This window comes from Cydia fagiglandana, chromosome 1 (assembly GCF_963556715.1).
Source record: "Cydia fagiglandana chromosome 1, ilCydFagi1.1, whole genome shotgun sequence".
In the NCBI taxonomy this organism is placed as follows: Eukaryota; Metazoa; Arthropoda; class Insecta; order Lepidoptera; family Tortricidae; genus Cydia; species Cydia fagiglandana.
The window spans coordinates 28,562,260-28,578,650 of record NC_085932.1 but is presented as its reverse complement, the minus strand read 5'-3'; the positions used below and the strand labels follow the sequence as shown (position 1 = coordinate 28,578,650).

Here is a 16,391-nt window from a genome sequence, read left to right as displayed (position 1 = left end):
ATATGGACCTTGTGGATTGTGTGGTGATGCCTGTGAAGACTTATATTATTTAGTTAAAATAAAATTTTCGCTATGATTTTATTATTAATTTAATGCTATTTTACGACGGTCCTTGTAAAATTTGCATACAACGGTTAGAAAACAGGATTCGTCCATAATATCAGCAACAAACTTGATATCAACAACAAAAGTTTCTACTTTCCTTATTATTACTAGAACACTGTCTTTAATTTGAGTCCGGTTAATACACGACCAAATAATGTACAGCCCAATAATAGGCGTCCACTTTTTTGGATGCGTATTATTGGGTTGTACACTACTGCCCTGTTCAAAGAGTGGCTTCGTATTATTGGCACGGACCGAGCTTGTACACCCTGATAACGCTCAACCCAATAATACACGACCCAATAATACGAATCCATTTAGTGGACGCCGAATATTGGTCGCATATTATTGGCCCGTACCGATAATGTTCGACCCGGGATTGCTCAACCCAAGAATGTACAGCCCAATAATTGGCGTCCACTTTTCGCTCCACACCACAGACTATAAATATTTGACACATAGAGTGATATTCTAGGGATGGGGCGACGATTTTTAAGTTTACGATTCAGTAATGTTGCCATGCGCAAAAAATAAGCAGATAATGGTAAGGTTAAGTAGCTAACATATTATCGCACCGCACCGCGATCTTGGTGCGTCGCGCCCATAAGTAAGAGCGAGAAAGAGATATATTTTTCTTCAGCCCGCTCCAGACTATGCGCGTGAATCGCGGGCGAAGCCGCGAACGCGAGTGTGGAGTCGATTTCGCTGTCTGCGAACATCGACGCCACACTTGCGTTCGCGGCTTCGCGCCGCAATTCGCGCACGAGTGTGGAGGGGGCTTTCCAGACGGAAACAATTGTTCGATCCATGAAATGTATACTTGGTCAAGCAGATCTGGTCAGTAGAAAAAGGCGGCAAATTTGAAAAATTTAGGCGCGTAGGGATCTCTTCCCATAGAAAATTTGAATTTCGCGCCTTTTTTTATTGATAAGATTTGCAAAACCAGCTATAATTAGAATAGAATGACAGAGAAAGGTGCCTGCAATTTGCACGCACCGCGACCCTTCGCACCGGTAAGTGAGGGCGAGAAAAAGATATCTGTTTCTCGCTCTCATTCATGAGTGCGACGCACCAGGGTCGCGGTGCGGTGCGATAGTGTGTTAGCTACTTTAAATGAGTATAGTTTTCCTGGTTCTTAGGCCCCGTTCGCACGACAGCTTTTTCAACGCGCGTTAAAAAAAGCGTTTGAATGACACAAATGGATAACCATTTATGTATTCACACGACAACGGTGACGCTTTTATTCAGTGTTGTTGGATTTTAGACTTTAAGCTTTGGTCGTTAAGTCGAATTTAGAGTGCGACCAGATTCAAGCGCTTTTTTAACGCGCGTTGAAAAAGCTGTCGTGCGAATGGGGGCTTACTGACTGTCAAATTGGTTTGACCAGAGATACATATGTTTGACGAACTATAATTAAATCTTCGTCACACAGGCGCGTTTTACGGGTGGCGCGCGAGCGGGGCGTGAGCGTTTTATATGTAAAGTAGCTATAGGTGGTCAAGCAAATCTTGTCAGTAAAAAAAGGCGTGAAATTAAAATTTTCTATGGGACGATATCCCTTCGCGCCTACATTTTTCCAATTTGCCGCCTTTTTCTACTAACAAAGAAAAGAGATATACGTTTCTCGCTCTCACTTATGGGTGCGACACTCCAAGGTCACGGTGCGGTGCGATAGTCTGTTAAGCCCCCCATTCACACTCTACCTTGTAGTTCGCCTCGTAATCCGCCTCGTTGGGTAGGATCGTGTATGGGGGTTGCGGACTACGAGCCGTCCTACAAACTCAAGTAGGATGCCATAGTACTGGTGATGGACGGCAAAACAGAGGGCCTACCGCGAACCACGTTCGACGTGTTGCCCCTCCGTCGCGCGTGTAAATTCGTACGTAAGTGTGACAGGGCAGGGGTGCTGCCTAGCACGTCCAACGTGGTTCGCGGTAGGCCCTTAATAGTACCGTGTGTAAGCTATTTCTTGCTCCGTAGTCCTGTGAGGCGGACTACAAAGTAGGATGGTGTGTGAGCTATATCTTACACCGTAGTCCTGCGAGGCGGACGACAAGGTAGGAGTGTGAATGAGGGGCTTTAGTTACGCGGCGCGCCCCGCTCACGCGCCGCCCGGAAAACGCGCCTGTGTGACGAAGCCTTTACAGAGAATTCTTATTAATAGTTTTTAACAGAAGTAGACCGTTGGATCTGACCTAAGTTTCTGAGTTACACACTCTCTTTTTGTATTATTTAACGAAGACTTCCTTATTCCTTCGGGACTGATCGAATCGGTCGATTTGATCAGTAATGAAATTGGCGTCAATCTCCAATTTTAGATTTATGGTGATATTAGAGCCCTCTTAATTGAATAAACGGGTATGTCCGTCCGTCCCTCAAATTCGGTGTACTCGACTGCGATCGCCAACCCGCCTGCCAAGCGTGGCGATTATGGCATTCACCCCCCAAAAAAGGGGGAGGCCTATGTTCAGCAGTGGACGTCTTATGGCTGAGATGACGATGATGATGATGAAATTGAATAAATGCCCCAGAACGAAAATACTAACCTCACAAATTGGTATTCTTGCGTCCGCACCTCATTTTATCGGTAATATCGGTCATTATCGGTCATTATCGGTGGTTGAATTCGGTGAGCCAAATTGGTATTTGCGTCCGCACCTCCTGATTCGATCGGGCAATTGAATCAGATTGGCGAAAAATTGACTAATCTGGATATGCCTTTAATTGACAAGAGTTTAAAGGATATCATACAAATACGACGGACTTTAATTCCGTTTCCCCGTTTTACTCGTTTGGCTGAATGCGCCAGGAGCGCGATGCCATAAAAGAAAAAAAAAAAAAATACGACGGAATTAAAATAAAAGGTAACTTGCTTATACTGTTGTGTATTGCTATTGAATATAGTTCGTTTTTTTTAGCATTAGAAAGAACTCCACAGAAGCAAGCGTGCAGTCTTTATCGGGCTCTTTAATTGTTAATAATTATTGAATTATCTAATGTAGCATGGTCAATACATATAATTTACTTCAAATTATTACCGCTGAAAGTGCCGGATTTGGAACCAGAAGCTTACTTCTGCGAAGTTCTTTCTAATGCTAAAAAAAACGGACTATAGCTTGGATTGCTCATGATAAAATTAATCTTGATTGAATTTCTTTCAGATCAAAAATCAAGCCTCAACATCGCAATCCCTCAACTCAAAAAAAAGATTCCGATTGTTGACGCCAGAGATATAATTATTTCCAAAAAGCGTGCACAAATAACAGATGCACGTGAAATATTAGCTGAACTAGCTCACAGATTAATAATATGTGTCTACAGATTAGTATAGCCGCCCGTCATACTTTTTTTTTCTATTTATTTTTAGAGCTTGTCACTGAGGTGAACATGTCGCTCCATAAAAAACTACAAATTTATACATTCTTACAACTAACTTATTCTATATACTAAAGCCTTTCGTACAAGCTGCGATAGCATCCGACGAAGGAGCAGCCAGGACACTATTGCAGCCCCCAACATAGCATTATGGCTTACGCCCGTCATACTGGGTCATACTGAACAACTTTTTCTATCGGACCAACCCCGAAATCCCAAAAAAAATATTGGCCTTCCCATAGAAAACGTCGACATCCACTCGATCAAAATGTATGAAACGGCCAAAAAAGCTTAAGTGATTACGAAGTTGGTCCCATTATAAATGTCATAACTGAAAAATTTGAATTTGATTAGCCTAGTAGCCAATCAGGTAGCGGTGATTGCTAAAGGGGCTTATACATAGAACACGGACCTAATGTAAAGCGCCCTCCAGACTATGCGCGTGAATCGCGGGCGAAGCCGCGAACGCGAGTGTGGAGTCTAGTTCGCTGATATGCGAAATCGACTCCAGACTCGGCTTCGCGCCGCGATTCGCGCACGAGTGTGGAGCGGGCTTAACGATGCATTTTTACAAATCGGTCGTTACAGCCGGTCGCAACGACGGACTCTAAGCCCCCATTCGCACGAGAGCTTTTTCAACGCGCGTTAAAAAGCGCTTGAATCTGTCCGCACTCTAAATTCGATTTAATGACCAAGGCTTAGGTAAGTCGAAAATCTAACAACGCGTGATAAAAGACCGTAGTTCTGTAGAAAGCGACCAACTTTTTATATTTGTCAAAGTGACTTACACACTAACCAAAGAATATAATACTCACTAGGAGAAGAACGGTAACTCCATACAAAAAAATGTCCCCAACCGTTTATACGTTTATACTACTGGCGCCCTCAATGTGTACCAATGGAACTAAAGTTGACAACCGGTTTAGCCTGGCGGGTATTGGTATTATAGGTATATAGTAATTATGTTGATAAACATATTTGTTATCTTCATATCACGAAATATATGAAAGATGCAAATATTACCCCTTGTTTGTGGTATTATCTATTGATTTAAATAAAAGGCATATTTATGTTTATAACATTGTATTATGTTTTACATATAGAAATATACACTGAAGATTAAACCCTGACAACTTAATAAAAATAGACATTAATAAAGCGCATTCACAAAGTTTTCAGTATTATACAAATAACATTAGGCATGCCTACCTATTACACTTTACACACAGATACACTACACTTTACACACGGCATTTTACACAGATTTCTAACTTGTATTCATTCATACATTTCTTCACGGTTAATTAATACGCTTTCCAGATGCGTTATGACTCGGTTCCTTCTGAACCCACTAAAGCTGTATAAATTTCACTCTGGCTGCTTCAACAGCCGTTGCTCCGCATTTAGCACATTTTCTATGTGCATTGCTGTAATCTATGTAGGTACAGACTTACAGTCTTAAGTGGTTGTACCGAAACGTTGTATTTATTATTTAAAGATTTAATGAATAAAATTTTCGTTATGAACTTTAACCACAGCAGTTGGACAGAGTCATTGACAAAAATATTTTTTTATTATGGTGGGTAGACGTACCTACCCTCCATATATTTTATGAATATTGATAAAGACAGTTGGAAGCAAATATTCATTATAAAACTTAATCGCGTGTAATTAAGTTTTAAGCGTTTTAAGTCCCGTTTTATGATAAATTATGTATAAAATTCGTGATAATTTAAATCAGAGTTGGGAGCAATGTTGCTGTAGAAAAATGTTTTTATTTTTATTACTCCCAACTTTTTCTCGGAGGCCAACGCACACATAGAAACTTCAGGCGCACACATGCGCAATTATTTGGGGACATAACTTTCTTAGGAAGTGAACAGGCCTTGACCCTAACTCAGTAGCTTTGGTCTCTTTCTGCATTGATAAAAAAATTGAGTTGGTCGTTTTCTGCATAACTACGGTCATTATTTAGCGCCACCGCTGTCGTGTGAATAAATACACATGTATCTATTGGTGTCATTCAAACGCTTTTTTAACGCGCGTTGTAAAAGCGCCCGTGGGAATGGGGGCTAAAGGCGTATCCTGACCAGATCCTGACTAGTAAATTTTTCGCCAATCTGATTAAATTGCCCAATCGAATCAGCAGTGCGGATGCAAACACCAACTTGGTTCGCCGAATTCAACCGCCGATATTGACCGATATTACCGATAAAATGAGGTGCGGACGGTTGAATACCAATTTGTGAGGACTGACGCCACACTGTGGGCTGAAATTAGGCTGTCATTGACATAGAAACCGAAGTTATTTTTATGTTTTCTTGATTGAAATCGGTTTTGCTAGGCATTGTTATAGTAACCTATGAATTTTAGACGATTAGGTATGAAAGTTGTGGAATGAGTTACGAATTAAAAAAAAAATCGGGGTGCACTCCTGGGGGCCGATTTTTTAAATTCGACTACTCGATTTCGTGTATTAAATTTCGTTCAATAATATCTCTACTACTAGGCATTTAAATTCTACTAATAGAATTGAAAACGAGTGGTCAATACCACTCGATTCCCAATTTCTATCGCTAGTATTTCAAAAATTAGCATTTCGCCGTTTTCCACCGATTTCCGAACGATCGAACGATCGAATTTCAAAAATCGGCCCCCTGGAGTGCCGACAGAAGTGAAAACTCAATGACTAGTCCAAAATGTCTGCAGCACTACCTATGTATAATTGACCCATCCTCCTTACTATTGAAAAACTTTAGTTCCGAAATTGCTGGCTAGTGAGCTTAAATTTGTAGCGTTAATTGTTTAAAATTCGAATAGAAATTGTAAAGTTACCTTGCAGACCTCGCATCTAAATATATTTGGTCATGATATTCTGAGTTTTCACTTTTATTAGCGATTTTATCAAGATGCAGCTTTATTGAATTATATTTGAATACCTAAAGTTAGAATGTAACTGAGATTCTCGTATTTCAGCCCGTACAAGATTAGAACATTGAGCTTTATTGCTTAAATAATATAAAAGTTCCAGTTTTAAATAATTCACCTGATTATGATACGTTATGACCTGGTTATGACTAAAGTTCTTTGGTGAATAACATTGTGCGTGACACATGACGTCAGCCGTCGTCGTCGTCGTTACGCGTTATGTGTTACGCTGTATCGAGTTTATCATTTTTTCCCCACCTCAAAAAGTGCTCAGCGCCGCTAAAGAAGTTTTCACTTCAAAAAAATGTATGGAGCAGGAACAAAAAATCATTATTACTTAGTCAAGAAACAAAACAAACCGTAATATCTTCGCAGGTGGTTATACTACGAATTATTTGTGATTTTTTGGCATACTACATATTATTATATCCGTCACGGGTGCGGCTTTTTTTAAAATCATTAATTGTTTCTATGGGAAAAGCACAAAAACCAAAGTCAACATAATATATATTAAGATTTTTTTTGACTGAAATGGGTCTTGCCCAGTATGTTTATGCTAAGTTGTAAGTTTCAGACGATTTGAGTCGAAAATACTAGTTATGATTTTTTTTCAAACAAAATGTATTTAGCCGGTACAAAAAATCAAAATATCTCACAACAGTTGACTTTGGTTTTCGTGCTTTTTCCATAGAAACAATTAATGTTTTTTTTTAAAAAGCTGCACCCGTGACGGATATATGTAATATGCCAAAAAATCACAAATAATTCGTAGTATAACCATCTGCGAGAATATTACGGTTTGTTTTGCGGTTCTTGAGTAGGTACTTAATAATGATTTCTTGTTTCTGCACCATACATTTTTTTGAAAAAAATTCGTAACTCGACAATTTTCATTCCAAAGCGTGTAAAATTCATAGAGTCGGACCAAAAAAAGTCTGCAGCGGATTTGATAGCCCACGCAGTGCAAGTGTCATTTAAACGTCATAATTTCATAGAAGTTTGACGTTTAAAATAACACTTTAACTGCGTGGGCTATCAAATCCGCTGCAGACTTGTATAGTACGATAGCTGCCTTTTAGGACAGTAAAACAAAAAGTGGTCGGCCAAATCCTGTGTTGGCAGGTTAATGTGTCCGACCAATTTTGTGGTACCACGTAAGAGCTACAATTTACCTCATCGAAAAATAGAATGAAACAAACGGATTATAATAGCTTAATAAGCCTGTTGACTTATGGCTTAGTCGGCCTCACCTTAGCCGGGCAGTTTTTGCAGTCCGACCACATTTATAAAGAATAATAATTTCTTTATTGAAAATATGGTTTCTTCGCAGCTTGAACTTAACTTAATAATGCTAACTGAAAAAAGTCATAAGTAAATGAGTCCATGGAGGTCTTAGAGGGCTTTAAAAAAATGAGAGAGGCTGTATCAGGGACACAGCCGCTATGGCTGACGTGAAACGTGGTGTGGACCGCCTATGCGAAGGCCGAAGGCCGAGCTCCGCGTAGGGCCGAAGTCCCGAAGCGTCCAGGATTTAAGTACTATAACACAGAACAATAGTACAAGTGTCTAAATGCGAAGGCCGAAGGCCGAGCTCCGCGTAGGGCCGAAGGCCCGAAGCGTCTAAGATGTCAGTGCTTAAACACATAACAATATTACAAGTGTCTAAATGCGAAGGCCGAAGGCCGAGCTCCGCGTAGGGCCGAAGGCCCGAAGCGTCCAGAATGTTAGTGCTTTAACACAGCAGAACAATAGTACAAGTGTCTAAATGCGAAGGCCGAAGGCCGAGCTCCGCGTAGGGCCGAAGGCCCGAAGCGTCCAGGATTTAAGTGCTATAACACAGAACAATAGCAAAAGTGTCTAAATGCGAAGGCCGAAGGCCGAGCTCCGCGTAGGGCCGAAGGCCCGAAGCGTCCAAGATGTCAGTGCTTTAGCACAGAAAAATAGTAAAAGTGTCTAAATGCGAAGGCCGAAGGCCGAGCTCCGCGTAGGGCCGAAGGCCCGAAGCGTCCAGAATGTTAGTGCTTTAACACAGAACAATAGTACAAGTGTCTAAATGCGAAGGCCGAAGGCCGAGCTCCGCGTAGGGCCGAAGGCCCGAAGCGTTTAGGATTTAAGTACTATAACACAAAACAATAGTACAAGTGTCTAAATGCGAAGGCCGAAGGCCGAGCTCCGCGTAGAGCCGAAGGCCCGAAGCGTCCAGGATTTAAGTGCTATAACACAGAACAATAGTACAAGTGTCTAAATGCGAAGGCCGAAGGCCGAGCTCCGCGTAGGGCCGAAGGCCCGAAGCGTCTAAGATGTCAGTGCTTTAGCACAGAAAAATAGTAAAAGTGTCTAAATGCGAAGGCCGAAGGCCGAGCTCCGCGTAGGGCCGAAGGCCCGAAGCGTCCAGAATGTTAGGGCTTTAACACAGAACAATAGTACAAGTGTCTAAATGCGAAGGCCGAAGGCCCGAAGCGTCCAAGATGTCAGTGCTTTAGCACAGAAAAATAGTAAAAGTGTCTAAATGCGAAGGCCGAAGGCCGAGCTCCGCGTAGGGCCGAAGGCCCGAAGCGTCCAGAATGTTAGTGCTTTAACACAGAACAATAGTACAAGTGTCTAAATGCGAAGGCCGAAGGCCGAGCTCCGCGTAGGGCCGAAGGCCCGAAGCGTCCAGGATTTAAGTGCTTTAACATAAAACAATAGTACAAGTGTCTAAATGCGAAGGCCGGGCTCCGCGTAGGACCGAAGGCCCGAAGCGTGCAGGACATCAGTGCTTTAGCACAGAAAAATAGTACAAGTGTCTAAATGCGAAGGCCGAAGGCCGAGCTCCGCGTAGGGCCGAAGGCCCGAAGCGTCCAGGATTTAAATGCTATATAACACAGAACAATATTACAAGTGTCTAAATGCGAAGGCCGAAGCGTCCAGGATGTCAGTGGTTAAACACAGAACTGACAGACTGGACGCTTCGGGCCTTCGGCCCTACGCGGAGCTCGGCCTTCGGCCTTCGCATTTAGACACTTGTAATATTGTTCTGTGTTAAAGCACTGACATCCTGGACACTTCTTGCCTTCGGCCTTACGTAGAGCGCAGCCTTCGACCTTCGCATTTAGTTAGACTCTTGTACTATTGCTTTGTGTTTGCCTTCGGCCTTCGGCCCGCCGTTTCGCTTGTCTAAGACACTTTTCCTATTGGGTCGTGTTTAAGCTCCAACTTCCCGCTTACGCCCCAAAGCAAAACCAACCCCCCAAGTGTTTTAATAAGCGAAGCGGCGGGCCGAAGGCCCGACGCTGAGCTTCGAAACCCAGCGAAGGCCGAAGGCCGAGCTCCGCGTAGGGCCGAAGGCCCGGAGCGTCCCTTACGATTTCCCAAGCACGCGAGGCCGAAGGCCGAGCTGCGGGAATGAAGTGCTCGCATGCGGACCTTTTCTTTCAAGCAAAAGTACAACTTCATTTCTTTTTCGCTTTGGAAAACAAAACTACAGCACAAACAACAACACCAACAACAGCACCAACAACAGCACCAACAACAACAACAGCACAAACAACAAGTCCAACAACAAAACAACAACAAGAAGACCGCGGGGCCCTCGGGCATGACATTAACATTGAATCAAGCGGTCAAAAATTCAAGAAACTAAACAAACAATGGCGACTGTGTGAACACCACAGGCCACGGTACGCCACGATTCCTTTGAAGTGTGCCAAAAAACCGACAACTCCCCGATTGCTCACCACGGCTGACACAACTGACGGCAGTCGTCCGCCATTGCATACCATAGCATAGCCCCCTGTACACAATGGCCAGGGTGTGGCATGGCCCATCCTTCACTGTGTACTGGGGCCTTTAGGTAATTTCGTCATTATATATAACGAAATCGTCTAGATCCCGAAAAACCGGCCAAGTTATTGTTTATTAAATAAAACACACCTATGTGACGTCCCACAGGTAAAGGTACCTTATGGCGGTTGGCGCTTACGCTATTATTAACGCCGCTCCAATATTATTGCGGCGCCATGCGACGTAAGCGCCAGCCGCCATAAGGTACCTTTTGCCGTGGAACGTCACCTATATTCTTGTTCAAATACTAAACGGTTCGTTTTTTTTTAAATAAAAAATACTAAATATGTAACATTTGACGTTTTTTGAGTACCAAATCTTGACATCCGCATCCGCATCCGCGGATGTGAGGCTTTAAATATCCGCATCCGCGGATGTCATAAAAAATTTGCATCCGCAACATACCTGGTTCGCATTAAGGCGACCCTCATCGCACATATATGTCTTATTGCTCGTTTTCGGGCCAAGTCTTGAAACCAGGACCTAACATTGGTTACGCGACCTCTTAAAAGGTGTTCTTCCACTCAACGCGGTGTGTTGCTAGGTCTTTCCATGAGTTGCAGTGCTTTATTGTTAACCCTTTGACCGCCGTTGGCATGTATACAAGACAACGATAGAACGATACACTGGCGCCGCTGTCTTGTATACAAGACACAAATTCAACCGCTCGGTAAATGTGAAAAAACATCAATTGTAGTATTTTTTTACACTCGTGTTAATGTTTTAGGTCTTTGATTTTTAAAATAATTGCATTTAAAGCAGATAAATAAATCCATTCTTTTATAATAAGGCAATCAAAAAAATTGCTCCAGTTTTCAACGTTTTTCATGTTCCTCGTCGCCGTTGTCTTGTATACAAGACAGCTAGGGATGGGAATGTTAACTCGATATGAGAATATTAGAGATGCAACGGATAGTTGTTTTGCCGGATACTGGATATTCGGCCTGACCATCGGCCGAATATCCGGTATCCGGCCGCCGAATATCGGCCAGCAGAGCAGCACCTACATTTCGGGTTTTCAGGTGCGCATTCTGCAGTTTTGACCTGTTTCTAAGTGAACGTTCGCGCGGAATCATTTCTGGGTTCGAAATGAGTGCGCGTGCAAGTCAGTTGAATCTCTAAATTGTTTTAAAATAATAAACAAGTACGATTATGACCGTGACTGTTTCTTAAATCCAATTTGTTTACTCCGAAATCAAGCAATGGTACTATCCGGTATTCGGCCGGATAGTAACCGTATATCCGGTGCATCTCTAGAGAATATTCAAAATAAATATCAAGTGGCCAATCTGGTTTTATTTAAGCATTTGAACACCTGTTAAATGCCAATTGGTGATAATTAGTAACTAGAATCCGTTAAACGAGACGAGAGAGAGACAGGCATAAATAACTATTGCTGGAGTTCAGGGAACTTGTTCAGCTGTCCATAGTAGAGTCAGACAAGTAAATCTGTCCATGTGGTCTATTTGCAGAACAAATGATTCATTTTGAGATGATAGTGTAGTGGGGAGTGATACCCTGCAGTGACCGCTTCGCACAAGAATGGTACCTACAGGCGGACGCTCGGACTAGTCAGTGTCGCCTAACTATGAGAATGTTATGTATTTGAAATTGACGAAAAATTATTATGGTAGGGAGGGTGTAATACGGGAACTGACAAGCTCTTCTAAGGAACATGTCGAATGTGAAACATGCATTCCCGAACATTTCTGATCCCCACCCTTTTCCAATATTATTGTTCTTCACTCATTGACAATTCAACCCACGTGTCATTTTCCCCAATGCAGTTCCGGTACATTTATATTATCGACACACGATGCGCGGCTCTAACCTAACGCTTATAAAGTTTACGTACCGACAAGCGCTTACGCCGTTGACCTAGAGACTATTATTACTTAATCCGCGCGGAAACGGCCCTTGTCGGTCTGCACTGCGGGCAGTCCATGCGCGCCGTTGTCATGTATACAAGACTTCTCGTAGAGCCTAGTGCGGTGATATTACGTCATGAATCGATATTGTTTAGTGGTTGTTTTTAATGATAAAGACCTTTATTTTTAACATTGTCGTGTGTAAAAAATATGTTAATTTTTGGCATTCTCGAAATAAATTAAAGTTGGTTAAGAACAAAGCCAAATTGAGAAGATTGTTACCATAAATTGTAAATATCGATATCACATTTTGCAATCCCTAAACTTTTTATTAGTTGTTTACTTAGAATTTACTCTGGCGTGTGAGTGAGCGTCTTTGCGGACTAGGTCCGGCGGCCAAAAGGTTAAACGCAATCATATTACGCTTTACGCAGTCTGTAAAGCGGAGTAATGACGTCTTTCGTTGCACTTGCCTAATAGCACTGTCCATTCGTTAAACATGCCCTAGCCGCCGCAAACGTCTCTGTTTGAGTAGCGCGGTCTCAGATTATAAGCGCGGTGATACTAGGAAGCTTAGCAAACTCCAGCGCACTTTCGTTGGTAACCAGTAACCCTGTCTTTCCATGTTATGTTTAGTATACCATACCTACCTACTCCGAAGGCAGCGCACGTGGAAGGTGTTAATTAAGTCTTCGTTCCTGATTAGCTTACGACGTCCAGGTTTCGGCCCCCTACAAGAGTATTCTCTAAAGACACAAGTTTGGTAGACAGTTATTATGGTCTTTGTCGTAAGGTGTTTGTTATTCCATACGAGTACTCTTGCATATAGCCCTTCGGTTTGCATTATAAGAATTCAGCTGTGACCCAGTTACACCTATAAGTACAAACTCTTTAGATAGAAATAGGTTTTTTTACCTTTTATTTTAGCATAGGTTTTTTTTAACGTAGTAGTTCCCTACGGTAAGTACCCTAAAAAGGGCAGCAAAATTAAGCCTACCAAAAATAAACGAAGTATTAAACACATTGGCTGCCCACCATCCTTCACCTAAAGTGTATCTCCCACGCCCCTTACAAATTTAGTGATCCCAGCATCTGACTATACATTTATTACTGAGGTCAATAAAGAGGTAACGAGCTTTCGATTCTACTGGTGATGCTCATGGGCACACAGAGAAGATTACGTGATCCCAACGGTGATGTTCAATGTTCATGGCAGCCAACGTGTTAAAAGATTAGCCTGCCAGGCTTTCCAGTTATATTAGGCTATATTGGTGTGCATATAAGTGAAACAACGACATATGTGCAACGTCTTGTAATATATTGATAATGATAGTAAATATATTTATGGAAGCATAGATTAAGTACATTTAATGTAGGCAATGACTAATGACATTCATTTATACAAATTAATAATAAAAATATCATTTAAAGTATATAATTATGGTCCTATTTTCCCGCACTAGTGCGCTTTTCGTGCGTATGTCAAAAGCTTAAAGGGCCATGTACTGTAAAACGTTGTACGATACACGTGCGAATAGGTAATTTGCAAATCGTGTGGATTTAAAACACTCCCTTCGGTCGTGTTTTAATTTATCGCCACTCGTTCGAATTTCCTCTTTTCCGCACTTGTATCGTAAATAACTATTCGCCGCCCTAGGCCCCAGGCCCTGTATAGCCGCCTCTTTCAATAGCACTTGAAAGAGGGTTCTATGAGGTTCATGTTGTTCTAACTAAACAGTGATAGTGATACGTTTCAGCATTAGAACATTATATTTTTCACCACACCTACTCGGAAAGGCTTTCTTAGCACTTCAAAAACTGATAGCAAAGTTGCATTTTATTCACATGTGAGGCAAAGTAATCAAATGCAAATTTTGAGTTGTTTTCTTATGTTTGCCGGTAGAACTGACTTTTATGATGATTTTGGATGATAAATATTTAATAGGTAACATTAATTTGGATTTGATTTTGTTTGATATTTTACATTTAATATTTGCTTCGGGTCGGTGTGGTGAAACATTTTGTGTTTCACTCGGGAGCAAATTTTGTTTAACCCTCGCGCTTTGAAACCCTCGCAACGCTCAAGATTCCATTTTTTTAACCACTCGCTACGCTATCGGTTCAATTTTGGAATCTTTCGCTTGCTCGGGTATCAATATTAGCACGAGCGATTGAACAACAACTTTGCCCCCGAGTGAAACAGATAACTGTTACTGCGGGGCGGGGGCGGGGGCGGGGGCGGGGGCGGGGGGCGGGGGCCCGACGACAGGGCTGCTGACATGAATCGCGAATATATAACATGTTATATGTTTACCATACCATAATATTAGAATGCTGCAAGTGTATATTTGCAAGTGTAAATATGCTTAACAAATTATTTAAAAATATTAATCAATAATTATCATGATAGTATTAAGGTTCAAATCTATGTAACGGCTCATACGAGTTAACATGTTTTGGTAATGTATTTAGGACGATCGACCACCTCGATGTAGACGAGTTGAATCTTAATACTATCACGATACGGGATACGGATTTAAAGGACATTGTTGCTTTAGCACGTGGCTAGGTATAATAGAGGTAGGTACGGGAGCTAAACCGCCCGTAGGTATAAAAGAAATAATGGTTTTTGTTAAAAGCTTAGGGTCTTAGGCGTAAAAATAAGGCATAGGTATATACTATAATAGTAGATGCAAATAATCCAATTAGCTCCAGGATGGTAGTGTAATATGTGGTTCGTATACTTCGTATGCGTGCATGTGCCTCCATCAATTGGTTGAACAAGACAGATTCGAACTGTCGACCTCCGTCTGTGGTGATGTGAAGAGCATCAAGCATGCCAAACCGAGAAGTCTACCAAAACCAAACCAATCTACTAAAAGTTTGCAAAGCTCACCGTTTCTACTACTGTTTTAACATTGTTCTATTGATAAATTACTTGGCTATCGGCTACCATAGTATTTGCGGATTCCTGAATTCGACGCCACTTTTATTCTACACGTCGTGAAAAATATTGCGGCGTCGATTTTGGCGTCCTTTGTGTGACGTAACAAAAAAAACACATACATTTTCTTCATTTTGTGTTACATTCTTTCATATTTTTGTGAATATTCCATTGTGTTACCTACACTTTTTTGCAATTCACTCGTTTACGGGTTTTACTAGTGCTGCACTCTGGCAACAGAACATTGTATTCTCTATCGCCATAATTTGTGACGTTTTCAACCAAAAGGTTAACATTGTCGGTTGTCGACGAGGCTGATTTCAAATTGAAGCTTTATGGAAATAGCGCCTTATTGACAACAGATAATAAGAACCCATTTGGTTGAAAATGATACATTTGTCCCTATTAACATAATTTAGCCATAATTTCATGAAAGCATTTTTCAGCTTTAGATGTGCATATGCAGTCATGCACATCTAAAGCTGTAAAATACAGACTTATAATTCGAAATGTAATAAGTGACTTAGGAACATATTCCGATTGATCAAACTTTAATTATTCTATGTGCGGCAATTAGCACTGTACGTAAATACATACCTATTTCGAAAATTTAACCGGCCATATGTAAGTACTTACTGCCAGGGCCGGATTAAGCATGTCGGGGCCCCTAGGCAGTGCGAAGCTCGGGGCCCCCTACAGTCAATTCTGCACACAGCACATTCAATACAGGGAAATAAAAGTTTGCGTTTTTAATTTCAATCTTCAGGCGTCGGCCGAGCCAATCCAAATCGAACGATGTCTTTTTCGCTCTTATTGCGTGGGCATAAAGCTTTATTCTATCGGTTTTTAACGATTCCGCGTCGCGTAAAGTGTGGGGAGAACCCTTTAGGCTTAAGGCCAATTCCCAGTGGAATACCAAAGATGAGAGCTTCAGCGTCACTTTCTTATCTACCTCTAATGGCCAATTTAAGCGACGCTAAAAGCTAATCTCAACTAGGGCCGCAAAGTTGATTTTCTCGATAGTTAATATTTTGAGAGTCTGAACAGCCATTGTCCGACCATAAGTCCAAACGCCGAGCCACATGATTAGAATCAACCTAATAATAAAGAATTTCCATATATTAAAATTACTTAAATTACCAGAGTTAGACCAAGATAAGCCTGCAACAATATTGATAGCACTCGCAGTGCAAGTATTATTTTTAACGTCAAAACTTCTATGAAAGTACGAAATATAAATAACACTTGCACTGCGTATGCTATTAAAATCATTGCAGACTTTTCTTGGTCTAGGTACCTCTATTAATTCACTAGTTAAGGTAACATGTAGATACAGGGTCAATTAAAGG

The 16,391-nt window shown here is 41.5% G+C and overlaps 1 protein-coding gene across 1 annotated transcript in view; it reads left to right on the top strand.

Moving 5' to 3' along the window:
- Positions 1–16: 16 nt before the first annotated feature.
- Positions 17–16,391, top strand: part of LOC134668812 (septin-interacting protein 1) — a 35,828-nt gene continuing 19,453 nt past the window's right edge. The window contains exon 1 of the mRNA XM_063526270.1: positions 17–235. The gene's annotated coding sequence lies outside the window, so the exon portion shown is untranslated. The remainder of the gene's footprint in view (positions 236–16,391) is intronic.